Consider the following 16600-nt stretch of genomic DNA (forward strand, 5'->3'; position numbering starts at 1 on the left):
TAAAATAATATGTGAAACATAGAAATAGTATACGAACCTCTACTTCCTGTAATGGCAAGCAGCAAATTTTAAAAAGTAAAAATAAAAAGAACAAGAGAAAAAGAATAGTTATCAAAAAGGAACACATTGTTTATAAGTTAAAGTGTTTCAATGCATGTATTCATTTTCATTGGAAGTCAGGGGTAACTGTAACAATTTAATTATCTTTGTTGCTACTTCTCTTAAATATTATAATGAGCTACTTTCAATTGCAATTCAATGTGCAATATAACATGCAGATAATTACCCCTAAGCTAATAAGCTGTAAAGTATCTTACTAGATTCCAATTATAGGACTTCATTTCCCACTAGTACAATAGTAAATGGATCCATTAATATAACAGGGAAAATATCAAGTGATTGTGCAATAGCCCATAGAGTATAAATAGACTTTATGCAAATCATTCACACGTTAATTGAATAACCAAGGAGTTCATCAAAATGCAATTGGGAGATTGAGAAAATGCACACCTAATTAAATCCTGGTTAATGTTTAAATATTTAATATGGGGAAACATATAATATATTTATTATGTATTTAGTAAATGTAACTGAACAACATAAAATTGGACCAATGCAAACTAACAAAATTTTAAAAGGCAAATCCAAATGAACCTCATATAAGTTTGATTTTAAAGCCTTGGAGATAATTTCATCTATAGTGTCATCAATCATGAATAAAAATAATTCTGCAGCTGCAATTAATAGACTTATTTTAGAAAGATAACATGGTATAAGAAACAAAACCTATCATTGTAGTTGCAGTCTTTCCTGGGCATACAACCTGATTCAGTCACTTAAATAAAAAGCTTAAAAACTCATAGATTACTTAAAGAACAAACAAGAAATATTTTTTCTTTTATTACTTTATTACACACACACACACACACACACACACACACACACACACACACACACACTGCATCCTGATTGCTTCTCACACTCACGGAGTCTTATTTTCTTTCCCTCCCAATTCTTTCACCTCCCTTCCCAGGCCCTCCTTCCACATCCATATCTTTTTCTATTTTTGTAACCAAAGTTTTAACCAGGAGCCTATGTGTGACGATGGGTTAGGTACTACTGATTTTCGTTGTTGTTTGGTGGTGGTGTTTTTATTTATTTTATTGTTTTGGTTTGGTTTTGGGGTGTTTTTTGAATATAGGGATTTCAGTTGTGTTTCCAGTTCATACTGGAAAATACTATCACTCCCTCACATAGAAACTATAATTAGCTCATATTTCCACATGGAAAGGTAAATTCTTGCCGACTGACAATATGACTGTTGACAGTACCCATGTGCAGACCTACTGTATGTCTCCATCATGAGATCGTGATTGCGTCATGGCAACACGATAGCACTTCACAGACCTCCCCGTCTTCTACGCCTTCCGTCCTACCTTCCTATTCTGTTGCTGCCCTCCTTCGAGTCTAAGCCCTGGCAATATGAATATCCTGCTGAGAGATGAACACAATTCCATTGCTACTTATTCTGAGTACTATGCAGTCTCATGCCTCTGAATTTCCTTCATGGTAAAGAGAAATTCTCTAAGACTGAGACGATCATTTGTTTATTGTTATACAAAATGTCAAAATTTTAATTTTAATTATGGTAATAATCACAATTATATATTATTAGAATAGCATCTCATTTCCAAGTTAAATTTCATTTTAAAGTTGTTTTCTTATGATAACTTCTGGCCACCATCTTTTGTGCTACTGACACAATTCAAATGAAAGACAAGAACAATCCTTGGAAGCCATATTTGTCACTCTTGATTTGTGCCTAAATAAGGTTATATTAAGAGGGACAAATAATGGCAGTTTGTACTAATAGGTTCTGTTCTAAATTATATAACATTAGATTAAGGGAGAATAGTGCCCTAGGATAATTAAATAAACATTGATGTTTTAAAATTCTTTGAAAAATATCTCTCCTTAAAAACAATTACTGCATGATAGAATTCTTGGAAAACTTAGAAATAAAATTAAATTACTTCAAAGATAATCTAAAATATCAGGGCCACAAAGATGCCTCAGTGGTTAAGAGTATGTACCGACCCTAAAATGGAAAAAAAGCTATGGTTCCAACATCCATGTTGGTACCTTTCAACCCACCTCAACTCAAGTTTCAGAGTATTTGACATCCTCATCTCAATTCCTATGGAAATGATCTCGTGTGTTCACAAGCCTATATAGATATATGTACACATTCATACATACATGCATACACACACAATTAAGAATAAAATAAAATATATTTAAATATTCAAATTCAATGTGCAGAGTGTAGCACACTTATTACATGTTCCTGCTTCAAAATACTGAATAACTTTCATTTAAAGCATGAAGAGGATAGGGCAGTTGTGTGTTCAAGTCTCCCATAAACCCTGACAGATACTAAACCCAAGCAAACTTATAATAGACAGAGCAAAGGTAGACTTATCCAATGGTTCTGGCTTTACCACTTTGGCTTTAACATCGGTTTTTAGAAAACTGATGATCTAGAATTCAGGGTAACAAAATTGAAAAAAATAATACACAGCATTTGAGAGGGATGTTTTATGTGTGTACTGTTTATATGTGTATGCATATGTATATACACACACATATATATATATACATTATGTGTGTATGTGTGTACATGTACATGTATACTTATACCTATATATGTATACATACAAAAAGAACATAAAGAATATGAGTGGCTGAACACAGATGCTCTTGGCAAAGGCTGTCTCATCTTGGTTAATTCCCTTGGGTATCTTATGACACCTAACAAAACCTTTCAGTGTTTTTTTTTTTTTATTCTCCAAAACAAAGTCTGTTTTAAAGGAGAATATATTGGTAAGATTTATCCTCAGTCTAATATATAATCATTTATAGAGTATCATGACACAATGTGATCACATTGAACTGATAGCTATAGAAATTTGTCATTAGACCTCTGTGGAAGATGTGACGTGTGATATTCAAATATGTCATCTGGGTGTGACAGCTAAGTAGTTCCCTTCATGGACTACTTTTCTACTCTGTGTGTGTGTGTGTGTGTGTGTGTGTGTGTGTGTGTGTGTGTGTTGGTATCTGTGTGTCTGTGTCTGTGTGTCTGTGTCTATGTTCTCTTATTAACAGACTTGTTTGCTTATTCATTAGTTTTTGAGAATGTTTTGGTTTTGTTAAACCTTGGGAGTTTTTCAAGATGAAAAGCACAAGTATTTTTTTTTTCACCGAAGTGTTCACTCAACCACAATTTCTTTTGCTTCAAAGGGCCTTGTGTTAATATAAGTTGTTTTATAAGTTGTTTCTTGTCTTCAATTTTGATGCAAAACAAGCTACTCAGGGATTTAGTAAAGACCTAGAAAAATTGCTCCCAATTGAATAAACTTTGTTCTAGAAAAATGAAGCCAAACATGAGTTATTGAAAAACAAACTGATTGCCACTCATGTGCAAATCTCACACAAGAAATTATACACACCACAAGCATTTACTCTAGCTAATGTTTGGCCTCTGTCACTTTCTTCTGCTAAAAGAAATAATTGCTAGTTTTGCATGAAACCATAAACACAAGGAAATATGCTGCGTATGTTTTTACTTAAAATGTTCTTTTCCTTGTCCTGCAATGACTGAATGCCTTTTTATTTTAAGGTGTGTGTGTGTGTGTGTGTGTGTGTGTGTGTGTGTGTGTGTGTGTGCGTGCGTGTGCGTGTGTGTATGTGTGTGTCTGGTGTGGTGTGTTTTCAACAAAAAACATTGGCATTCATAGCATGTCAATCCACATAATTCTTCATTGTGTTGAGAATAATGGACAGTTTTGTGCTTTGTAAGTTATTTGCAACACCCTGGGCCCCAGTAAGAAAAATCAGAAGGCATTGTCCCTCAAGATTTGACAAACATGAAAACCACCAGATATTGACAAATGTCTTCTGGGAGAAATAACATCCATTTCCAAAACACTGATGTAGAATTACTGGGATACATTGGAAGGATATTGAAGCAAAATAGGATATATCAGAAATATGCTATCAGTAACAGATTTTTTGAATAAACATTTTATAATATTGACAGATTTTTACAAAGTTATGTTTCTGAAAGTCTATTGAGCTAGATATAAAATTTTGTATAGATTTCTCATGATATAGCTTTGCCTCCAACAATCTGTGCTTTCAAATTGCTTATAAAATTTTTATAAAATAATTGTAATTAATGTCTGAATACTTTTTTCTTATGAACAGAGTGCAATTTTGGAAGTTTGAAATAAACACCACTCATAAAAATCAAGACATTTTGCATTCATAACCATTATAGCATGGTGTTATGCAGGCAATATGGGTTATATGTAGAAGTTTGTATCTGAACATTAGCTGCTATATTCATTTGTGACCTTAATGTTACATTTATATTGAAATGAAACTTCAATCAAAATCCAAATGATATTTTTCACAGACACAGAAAAAAAAAACTCACATGGAATAAAATACTTGGAATAGCCAAAGGAAGCCCCAGAGAAATGCATGATACTTGACCATAGGACTATTAAAATAGAAATAGAATTTTACTATGGTAAAAACTGACCCATAGACCGATGAAATAAATTGGAAGACAGAGATACAGGCCCTTGTAACTTCATTCATCTGACTTTTGACAACCAGGAGAAAAATAAATGTTAGACAAAAGGTAAGATCATCAACAAATTGTAAAAAGAAGTCTGTATATCTACATTTAGACAAATGAAACTAGAGCCCTGTCTGTATTCCTATGCAAAAATTTACTTCAAATGCATCAAAGACTGAAATAAAACTAATTAAAATAACTAAATTTCTTCCCAATAAGGACCTGGTGTGCAGTGGTGGCAAACAGCAGTCTCCTGGGTAGGGTATGAAGCCTGTTGCCTATACGAGTTGCCCTATGGTATCTTGGAGAGAATTTTATGGCTGTTAATCCAGTCTCTGATTCAATACTTTCCCCAATGTAGGCTCCAGCCAGGAATATGTGCTGCCTTTGAGAGGCCTCAAGGCACAGAGGCCAGAGTTTACATTGGCTTGGTCATTATGTTCATCCACAAGAAGCTGCAGAATGAGGAACATGTGATCAAGGCACTGGGTAAAATAAAATTCAAGTTCCTTGAATGCTGGAGATTCCACATCTCAAACAAGTGGGGCTTTAGCAAGTTCAGCAGAGATGAATTCGAGAACATGTTCCTGAGTAACAGCTCATTCTTGACGTCTTGAGTGTCAAATACATTCCCACTCATGTTTCTCCAGACAAGTGGCAAGCCCTACATTCCTGAGGGATTTGAGAGTGCACTGCTGTACCTTTCCAAATTATGTTCAGTAATAAATCGTCCATCCAGTCTGACAGTAGATTGATATCTAATATGCAAAGAATTTAAAAAAGTATCAAAAAATAAGAAACAATAAAAAATTAGCCAAATTATACCATCTCCAGGCTTTTTTATAATTTGTGAATTTGATGCTCCTAGGCTATAAGAGTCGATGAAATTCAAAGATGACTCTACTAACTACATTCTAAATTTGCTACTCATCTTGTAATTCATAAGAAAAAAAAGAGTTTCAACCTCTTATTCTTAACAGACAATTGGGTTTCCTGAATTGCTTTACCAATAACATATGGAAAGACATATTCAGGAATTCTAAATCTTGATGATGAAAAATGTTCCACCTTTCCACCAAGATGTCTACACACCTAGATATGCTTTTAGTTTATACCCTTCCTCCACTCTTTTCAAATGAAACCTTGATCAGTTCTTAGTCACATGATAGAGCCATGGTAAACAGCAAATGATCCAAGCTTAGTACTCACTTCCCTGTTGTAGGATAGAAATTCAATGTGAGGAAGAGTAAACTGTTTGTAGACAGTACATAGAACCATGGGAGATAATATATAAAACTGGGTTATTAATACACAGTATTGGGGGTAATTTATGATTTAACAAATGACTAGAAGTCTTCACACCATGCCATTAGACATAAAGAAAAATGTAGAATCTTCATGATTCCCCTTGGGAGGTGGAGAGCATGTTTTCACACACATTAACCCACAACCTCCAAAGTGTGTTTGTTCAGCTAATATAAGTGTGAGGCACCAAGTAATACATCAGTCTCTGGATAAGAATTTGATGCAGAATAATGACAGGAGCCTTAGATTATCAATATTTGATCCTGTAACAGAACTTTGGGGCACATACTGAGGAATTACCTGATCACCTGACCCGTACAGATGTCAGTTCTATTTTATTCAGAATGTTATTGAACTTTCTGATTTATTTACTAACTTACATTCTCTCTTCCTAGGATATTTATCATCCCTCCACTTCAAACAGTTTTCTGATCTAATTTCCTAACCATAAATGAATGATTTCTGCTTGGTTAAGACATAACATGATCACTGCAGCCCAATTACTACGATTCACAAAGAACGAAAATAAGTCGTCATCTCAAATTTCACCCAAGTAGGGAATAATCATAAAAACAATGGGGCAGGGAGAATGCTTCTGATTTCCTCTTCAGGGAAAGAGACAGAACTGAAGATCCCACACTAAAATCTCCTATTTATTCCTAAGGAGTCATTTCAATCAGCAAAATGGTTATATTTGGAATAAATATAACAAATCAGGTAACAGTCGTCTTTAAATTTTTTACAACCATTATACATTCTGTTCAAATATTTGTAAGCAAAGCAAAATAAAATAACCTATTATGAATATGGCCACATTGCAAATTCTTCAAGATGAATGAAAATTTCTTTAAATATTTTGATTGGGTGACATCTTCAGATAAAATGAGATTCATATTTCATAAGCATATTTTTATGATTTGTGATTAAAACCTCTCATACACAACTTTAGAGTTTCCAATTAGGTTGAGCACATCATTTGATTTAGTTTCTCTGCCTTAAGTAAATTATGGCACATTCACCTCTTATGATAGCCAAGAACATAAAAGTGGAAATGTGCTGTTTTTAAATGCCTTCTATGTTACCACATTACCATCCTTACCTCTAGTCCTATTATGAGAAGAATGGCTATCTTAATACCTCAGTACATAAATTTTACAAAGCAGGAGTGGTCCCTCTGTAGAAATCCTTAAACTAATTTGGTCACAGGAATGTTGTAAGTATAAAAAATGGTTTGTCTGAGGGGGAAAGAATTCTTCCTGCGAAGCAAATTATCTGTTTCAGGCCCAGGTGTCACATTTATTATCTAAGTAGCAAACAGTTTTCCAGGGGGAGTCCTAAAATCCTGAAAGAATTCATTTATAACTCTTTGGTGAGCATTTTATTTTTTAAGAGTATTTTATGGTCCCTGACTCACCACAGATTAAATACATAAATAAAATAAATAGTAAGAAAAAGGCTGTGCTGGTGGGATGACTCGTCAACTGTTTCTGGAATTTCTTGTCAATTAAGGTAAGAATTGCTCTGACCTTATAGGGAATATGTCCAGGTTTATCATACAGTAACATATGGAACTCATGACATATATATATATATATATATATATATATATATATATATATATATATATATTATATCCAAAGAATAGGGAGCATCTATTCTTGTTTTATCTATATTTTATAACCTTTCATCCCATAATTTCCCCTTGGCCAGATTTTAGTTTCTGTTTTTCTTCATAGAATTAGGTTAGCGGTAAATCTATAGTCAGATATGCAGTCCTATACCTCAGAAATTGAGAACCTCTAGAAGGGACAGAGGTGTCCGGGATAAGCTCCAAGTGTGGAGACTTGCAGCAGGTAGGTATGCAGGAGGGACAGGAAAAGATGTACACTAAAGATGGTTGTGAACTCTCAGAGAAAAACTAGGGATAGAACTTGCAGTAAGTAATACCAGTCCCACGGCAGAGATGGGTAGTTTGGGGGTGTGGGGATTTGGGGATCTGGGGTTAGGGGTTGGGAGGATTGGGGGAGATGTTAGGACTGGCAAGCAATCCTTCCTACAACTGACTCCTTTCATGAATCTTGGACACACCTCTTCTGAAAGAAGTAGTTACTTGAAGAATGACCTAACAATATACCATTAAACTTTTTAGGGAGAGGAGGAAGAGGAAGAGGAAGAGGAAGGAGAAGGAGAAGGAGAAGGAGAAGGAGAAGAAGAAGAAGAAGAAGAAGAAGAAGAAGAAGAAGAAGAAGAAGAAGAAGAAGAAGAAGAAGAAGAAGAAGAAGAAGAAGAAGAAGAAGAAGAAACAACAATGCCCCCAAGCAACATTGGGGAGAAATTATTAAGATTGGATCAGGAATGAATGGAATAGGCACAACAAACAAACAAACAAACAAAAATCAAAAACAAAAACAAAACAAACAACAGCAACAACAACAAAACCAATTGAAATAACCAGTGAAACAAAAGTTACCTCTTCCAATCCCTAATACTGTTAATGATACTCAGTCATAATTGCAGACAGGATCCTAGTATAACTGCCCCCTGAGAGGTTCCATTCAGTAGCTGACAGAAACTGATGCAGAGACCTACAGCCAAACAATAGAACTTGGGGAGTCTTGGGAAAAGGTTGGGGTAAGGATTGAGGAACCTGGAGGGGATAGAGACTTCACTGGAAGATCAACAGAGCCAACTAACCTTGACCCTTAGAGGCTCCCAAAGAATGAATTGCCAATCAAAGAGCAAGCATGGGCTGGATCGAGTCATACCACTACCCACTACGTCACACATATGCAGTAGATATGCAGCTTGTTCTTAATGCCAGTCCTCCAACAACTGCTAGGAGGGAAGGTGCTCTTTGACACTGTCCCCTGTCTGTAGATACCACCTCCTAACTCGGCTGCCTTGTCTGACTTCAGCTGGGGAAGATGCACCTAGTCCTGCAGTGGCTTGATGTGCCAAGGTGGTCTGATACTCGTGGGGACCTCCTCCTCAGAGAAGAACAGGAGAGGAAGGGAGAGGCTGCATGAGGTGGGAGGACTGGGAGAGTGGCTGTAATCAGGATGTAAAGTTAATTAATTAATTAATTAATAACAAATTATAAATAAGAAATAAACATAAAATTCATGTCTGAAATAATAAAATTGATAAGCCATTAGTCAAATTTACCAAAGCTAAAGAATTCTCAAATAAATAACCTTAGAGATAAAAAAGGCAACACTATAACAATCGACAAAATTCAGATTATCATATGGATATAGTTCTAAAAATTATACTAAATTAAATTTTAAAAATCTAGATAAATTGGTGGATTTTTAGTTTCAATAAATTAAACAAAGATAAAACAAACCTTTTCAAATATCTATAATACTAGCAATATAGAAACAGCAATAAAAAGTCTCTCAATTAAAATGAGACCAAGGACCAAAGTGATTGTTTCTTATATCTGAATAATACTTCACTGAAAATAGATGCCACAATTGACTTACACATTAATCTGTTGATATGGGTCTAAGCTTCTTCTAGAATGCAATTGTGTTAAAGAGTGCTAGAGAACAAATACAATGTACTTGCCCTGTTGTCTTGGAGACTTACAGAAATGCCTCCACGTGGCACAGTTGGCTGTCAAGGCAGGGTGGTATTTACATAGTTAATGAAATAATTTGCATTCCTTCCAGCAGTGTATAAGAGTTCCCTTCTCTCTATATCATTATCAGCAATGTTGTTTGGTTTCTAAGCTTATATTAAAGTAAAAATTACAATAAAAAGGAAAGGAGCTAATAAGTCAATTAAAACCACAAAAAATATTATCGATTAGAGAAGTCACCTAAGAAGCAATGCAAGTATATGGTATCTGGGAAAAGTAGTAGAACTATTAGGAAAATAAAATAATAGTAATTACCAGAAGCTTAGAAGAGAGAAAAGAATAAACAATAAGCAAGAACCAGAAGATGTTTAGGGCTAGGAAGCCATTGTGAGTCACAATGTAATAATAGATCCAAGTCATTTATATCTTTGTAAGCCCATAATGTAAATTATATATAAAGTGATCTTCACAAAAATTAGGAATCTTAAACTGTAAAGCTGTGGCTTCATTCAGTACAACAAACAAACGCGCTGATGATTGGTACAGGCTGAGCACAGGAGTTCAGGGAATGTACAGAAAATCTGGACCTTCTGACATTCTGGCCAAAATTGCTATGGATAGTAAATTGCTCTAAAAATAAAATAAGCCATTGTAAAATTTTATAACATAGGTAGTTCATCTTTATGGCTCTAATTATAATAAACTACACACAACAGAGAACTTTAAATGTTCCTTAAATTACACACAACATTAATGAAAATAAAATGGTACCCTGTGTGCCTATAAATAGCTCCTATCAGCATGAGAAATCTATAGAATAAATAAAGCTTTAAAATGGTAAAAGACATTTATTAAAGGGGGTCACTAATTAACAATGCTTATACTTGTGTATGAGACTACTGAAATAGTCAATATAATTAAGATACAAAATAGAGAATGAGGACATCTAATCACACTGTAGATACCAGCAACTTCAAATTCAAAACTGAATTTTAATATTTTATTTTAATAGTTTGATCATGTTTCTGACAGTATTTTACAAATAAACCAATGAGGTTAAATATATAATATTCATATTTAGTCTAAGTATAAATTAGGAAACAGAAATCTTAACAGCAAATATTTTGATGTAAAATTCTGTGTGGATATTTGAACTAACATGCATGAATCATGATAAATAGTAAGAAAAAATTATATGGATGAAAGTCCCCAGGTTTCATTGTATTTTATATTTTGACACAAATCATATTACCCATTTAACATTTAATTTACTTTATTACTTAAAAGAATATTCTTAATGTAACTCAAAATTTCAATATTGAAAATGTAAATACTTTTTGGCAAATAAAATATCTTAGGGACTCCATTGCTGTGAAGAGACCCATGATAAATGCAACTCTTATTTGGGACATTATTTAGTTGGGGATATTTTAGAGTCCATTATCATCATGACACAAAGCATGGCAGCATCCAGGAAGACAAGGTGCTGGAGAAGAAGCAAAGAGGACTACATTTTGACCTGAAGGAAGCCAGGAGAAGAATGTCTTCCAGATAGCTAGGAGGAGGGTCTCCATGTCCGTCCTCCACAAAGACAGACTTTGTCCAACAAGGCCACACCCACTAATAGTTTCACTCCATGGGTCAAACATATTCATACCACCACATTATGTTTCACCAGTTGGAAATAATTTTATAATGCTACTTTGCTCTGTCAGAGGAATAATATACATAAACACACACACACACACACACACACACACACAACATTCTAAAGAAAGTAAAAGTGAACCTCATAAATATATCCAAACAAAATTCTTAACTAATTATATTTTGCAGATCAAATTAACACAACTTTTAAATATTATTTTCTTTACTTTTTGAAGTTAATATAATTGCATAATTTCTCCTTTTATACTCCTTATTCTAAACCTCCATATACCAATCTTTGCTCCCTTTCAAATTTATAACATTTTATTAAATATTATAACATTTATTTATATATGTATGTGAATATAAATACATTTGTACATGGCTATGACTATACATATTCCTAAAAACATGAGTATAACATTCAAAGTCTGTATATTGTTACTTTTATGTATGCTTTCAGGGCTGCCCATTTGGAATAGAATAATCAAGCCTCCTGAACTTTCTCCCAACCCCACTGCCAGGTCTACTGTTGTGGTCCTTATTGAAGTAATATTTAGAGACAATATTTTTAAATAGATTCAGTTTCCTTTGACTCATCTTGAGTAGAGAGGACAATATTTATATCAACTGTGCTATAATTTCAAATAGAGTCATACATCTTACTGACAGAATTTACTATTCTGTTTCCTTTTTATATCTCTTGAAAAAAATTAAAATTTTATTGTACTTCACTACTAATATTTAGTGTATTATTCTTATTACATTGAATGGTGATCCTCATTTGCACCTGAATAGTGCCTAAAGTTGAAAAGTTTTTTACTTATGGAAGTTTTAGATTAATTTGATGATCACTATAATATAGTTTAGGGCCTTTCATTATTTATTGACCTTAATAATGGTGGGACTATATGGAGCCAAAAATAGATAAAATGGAAGGAAGGAAGGAAGGAAGGAAGGAAGGAAGGAAGGAAGGAAGAAAGAAAGAAAGAAAGAAAGAAAGAAAGGAAGGAAGGAAGGAAGGAAGGAAGGAAGAAGCAAAGTTGAGAACAAATAAGAAAGAGGAAGTAGCAGGCAGTTGAGAGAAGAAGAAACAGAGTCTATACTAAAAATCTTTCAATGCATTTGTGGTTCTTGGACTGAGTTAACTTCTGGCCACTAGATTTATTCTCTGTTCTCATACAAGACTTACTGAGGTGATATTATTTCACATTCAGTGTTAGACCTTCTTCAACCCAATATAATGAAGGTCACTTTACCTCATAAGACAATCATGAATTGAAAAAATGATAAGTTTTCATACACTACGTATAAACACTTGAGTAAAGATGAATTAATGACAACAAAATGAGGCTCAGAACTGCAAGCACTCTGGAGTCTTCATGCTGTTTACCATGTTACTGTGTATCATCATGCTGTTTACCATGTTACTGTGTATCGTCATGCTGTTTACCACGTTACTGTGTATCGTCATGCTGTTTACCACGTTACTGTGTATCGTCATGCTGTTTACCATGTTACTGTGTATCATCATGTTGTTTACCACGTTACTGTGTACCGTCATGCTGTTTACCACGTTACTGTGTATCGTCATGCTGTTTACCCGTTACTGTGTATCGTCATGCTGTTTACCATGTTACTGTGTATCGTCATACTGTTTACCATGTTACTGTGTATCATCGTGTTGTTTTCCATGTTACTGTCCATCATCATGCTGTTTACCATGATACTGTGTATCGTCATGCTGTTTACCGTGTTACTGTGTATCATCATGCTGTTTACCATGTTACTGTGTATCATCATGCTGTTTACCATGTTACTGTATATCTTAGGATCCCAACTCCAGTAGGAGAGATGGAATCACCATGAAGAGTTGACCATGGCAAGGATGGATAGTTGTTAAAAGGGCAGGCAGCTAGGCACAGATTCATAACCAAACATTATAATCAAGTTTCTCTCTAGTAGATGTGTTTTACTTACATCCAAAATAAAAGTAAGTGCATGTTTTATGATATCTAAAAAGATAATATATCAATGGGTTGATATAACCCCAGAGTGTAGGTATTACAATAGCACAGTATAATATTGATAATGACAATTTCTCATACTCTTTCTGTATTTCAAGTGCTATGAATATTGCATTTACCTTGTAATACATGTGTCTTCCTTTACTTCAGATTATAGATAACTAGAGACAATTTCATTTTATATCCATAACTATCAGAATCTAGACCCAAATTACCTGCTTCTGATATCCATACTAGCATCATTCTAATATGTTCTAATTTTCAGTTTTAATTTTGTTACCTGATTACCAATTATGGGCAGAATATTGCTATGCAAACCAATTAGAATGTTCTACCTAAATTACTATTATTCATTCTCTTAATTAACAAGTACTGATTATCAAAAATGTACCAAATCTGAGAAAAATGTAAAATAATCAAGTGAAATGAAAAACATCCATACGTTTCTAGAGTGTAGAATCTCTGTGCTGCTATAGGAAATGTGTAGTTCTAGGTAATTGCTGTGTATAATGGGGAGTTTCTACAATTTTTCAGATCACTTTTTCTTATACTTTATTCTATTTTGATATTTACATTTTATTTTTGTTTCATGAAATAGTATTTATGTGAACACAATATTTTTTAAAAAAAATAAATATCCTTCCTCAACAATACATAAAAGGATCTACACAGAAAACATTCATGCAGGCTTAAAAGTACCTTCAACATAAAAATGAAATAACTGCATATCTGTGACTATCTGAAATACACTTTTAAAAATGTAAAATTAGAACCTACTACTACCCTTTTGAAAATTGACTAGTTTTCAGAACTTTCGAACCTATTAATGACTTTTCAATGCTCAACACAAAATTCTATTGTCAGTATCCACTCATGAGGAACGGCCTATATACCGACCTATATCCCTTGACAGAATCTAATTTATGTTCCTCTCTATGTTTTCCTTGAACATCCCTGGATTTAATTATCTGGAAAAAAACTATTCCTTTTGACAAGAAATATTGCTTCTTGCTATTTTTTTCCATATCTGTGGACATTTAGAGGCAATGTCCAATGAAACTAGGAAAAGAAATCTTTAAAGATTAAATATACAAAGAAAATAAATGGCCATGGAGCATGTTTAAAAGGGCCATTTTCTTAGTTTTAATCAGTGATTAGATGCTGAGGACACATAAGAAAAAATTCCAATGTAATGGCCAATTTCTTTCTGAATGTGTGATTAATATTGTCAGTCAATTGAATCTTGTAAGCAGTTCAAAATGTTGTTAATTACAGTCCAGGGGAAGGCAAATTCAATACCCAGCACTTTAGGCAAAAGTAAATGGAATGTTACGGTGCTGGCAACTGCATTCAGAGCATTGCCAACCTGCTACACACATTATCCTAGTTGTTTATAGACCTCCTGATATGATATTTAAAATGTAAGTGTAATGTGAGTATTAAATTAGATCAGAACTGTGTTTACTAGCTTCAAGTCGTGAAGCCATATGTGCTATAAAGATAAAAGGATTTAGAGAGTTGACAAGGCAGAAAGCTGAGTCAAAAACTCCTTATGATGATGAATGTAATATCGTCTTCTATCTGGGCCAAGCAGCCAATCTATCAAGCAGAGGTTTTGCAAAATGCATGCATGACAATAAGTATTTTGCAGATGTAGTTCTAAAATTTTACCAACTTTGACTATTTCTGCCCTTATTCCATAATATACCCTGAAGCTTGTATGTGGGAGTTGTTTGAAGATGTATGCTTTGTTTTTGGACTCCATAAATCTGTATTTTTAACAGTTCTATTTTTCTGTAATGGTCTCTGTCCACACCCTATGCACAGCAGTTCTCTACTTCTTGATTCTATCTAAAGTTTCCCAGTCAAACTCTGAATATTAAGTTGGGTCTTTTGGTACACCCTATCCTTGCATGCTTCTTAATGCTTTTGTGGTCTCACTTGCTAAAATAGGGAAGGAAGCCAAGTTGTTTGATAACATGCAGTCTATTGATTGTTGGACAAGGCTCCATAGTATATCATTTCCCAATGCCTTCATATACAAAATGGTAAGTGTGTATAATTGGCCTATATGTATCAATATCAGGTCTATGCTGTGCCTTTACCTTTAGACAGCAAAGCATAGCCCTTCATTTGAGCTTCAATTCACACTTGTGTTTAGAGCAGGATTAGGTTTGGAATTTGGTTTAAAAAATTTGCTGCTTGAAATGTTTTCTGTAAGCTGGCTTTATACTACAGGAAAGTATTGATGTAGTATGAATTATAAAAAAGCGATTAATAACATGTATAAATATTTTCACGCAGATGCCAACAACAAAGAGTATTATAGACATTTACACAAGTTCTTACTTTTCATTGCTCACGTTTCTTGAATAGAAATTATAGCTCCAAGATCTTATAACTGACTTTCTCTAGCCAAAGGGTAATTTAAATCTAAATTTACCAAATTTAAATCTAAAGGTACCAGTGGGTTACCACTTAGTAGACAGTGTGGGTGTTAATCAAGGTCACTTAAAGTAAGGAAAAGAAAGCTTTAGTTTCTATATTTTGAACCCTGTGAAGATTTTCAAGTTTCTGAACGTAATAAACTTAATGTTGCTAATACACTTAGATATTTTTGTTAATGTTAACAGTTATGAACAAAAACAACTTAAAATTATCTAAACATGCCAGGTACCACACTGTTTTGGTATTTCTTGGATTGGACAACTGTAATGAAGTTTACCTTATTTGTTTTTTAATTAGCATTGCTTCTTAATAGTCAGTTGGAATGACAATAGTATTTTTCCTATTTTTTATAAAATAAATAATCTTCTAAGCACCAGGGAAACATTCCTAATTTGACTTTCTTTAGTTTCTATAATAGTCAAAACACGAAATGCACAAAACAAAGAAAAATATTAAAAGAAGTAAGGGAAAATGGTCAAGTAACATAAGAAGGCAGACCTATCAGAATTATACCAGACTTCTCACCAGAGACTATGAAAAGGAGAAGATCCTGCACAGATGTCACACAGACCCTAAGAGAACAAAAATGCCAGCCCAGGTTACTGTATCCAGCAAAACTCTCAATTAACATAGATGGAAAACCAAGATATTCATGACAAAAACAAATTTACACAATATCTTTCTACAAATACAGCTCTAAAAGTATAATAAATGGTAAAATCCAACACAAGGAGGCAAGCTACACCCTAGAAAAAGCAAGAAAGTAATCAATTTGCAACAAAAAAAGAGAAGAGAAGCACACAAACATAATCTAACCTCCAAATACGAAGATAACAGGAAGCAACAATCACCATTCCTTAATATCTCTCAACATCCATGGACTCAACTCCCCAATAAAAAGACACAGATTAACAAACTGGATACATAATGAAGACCCAGCAT

The 16600-nt window shown here is 33.8% G+C and overlaps 2 protein-coding genes, 1 non-coding gene and 1 pseudogene across 7 annotated transcripts in view; 3 read left to right on the top strand and 1 right to left on the bottom strand.

Moving 5' to 3' along the window:
- Window positions 1-16600, top strand: part of Erich1 (glutamate-rich 1) — a gene marked incomplete at its 5' end in the record, with an annotated part of 52793804 nt that overhangs the window by 1852389 nt on the left and 50924815 nt on the right.
- Spock3 (SPARC/osteonectin, cwcv and kazal like domains proteoglycan 3) overlaps window positions 1-16600 on the bottom strand; it is a 426710-nt gene that overhangs the window by 264457 nt on the left and 145653 nt on the right.
- On the top strand, window positions 1284-5324 carry LOC148000513 (large ribosomal subunit protein uL16-like; annotated as a pseudogene).
- On the top strand, window positions 4829-4962 carry LOC120097671 (small nucleolar RNA SNORA70). The gene has a single exon (XR_015640536.1). It is a non-coding gene; the product is annotated as a small nucleolar RNA SNORA70 (small nucleolar RNA).

Source organism: Rattus norvegicus, chromosome 16, assembly GCF_021556685.1.
Source record: "Rattus norvegicus strain SHRSP/BbbUtx chromosome 16, alternate assembly SHRSP_T2T, whole genome shotgun sequence".
Classification (NCBI taxonomy): domain Eukaryota; kingdom Metazoa; phylum Chordata; class Mammalia; order Rodentia; family Muridae; genus Rattus; species Rattus norvegicus.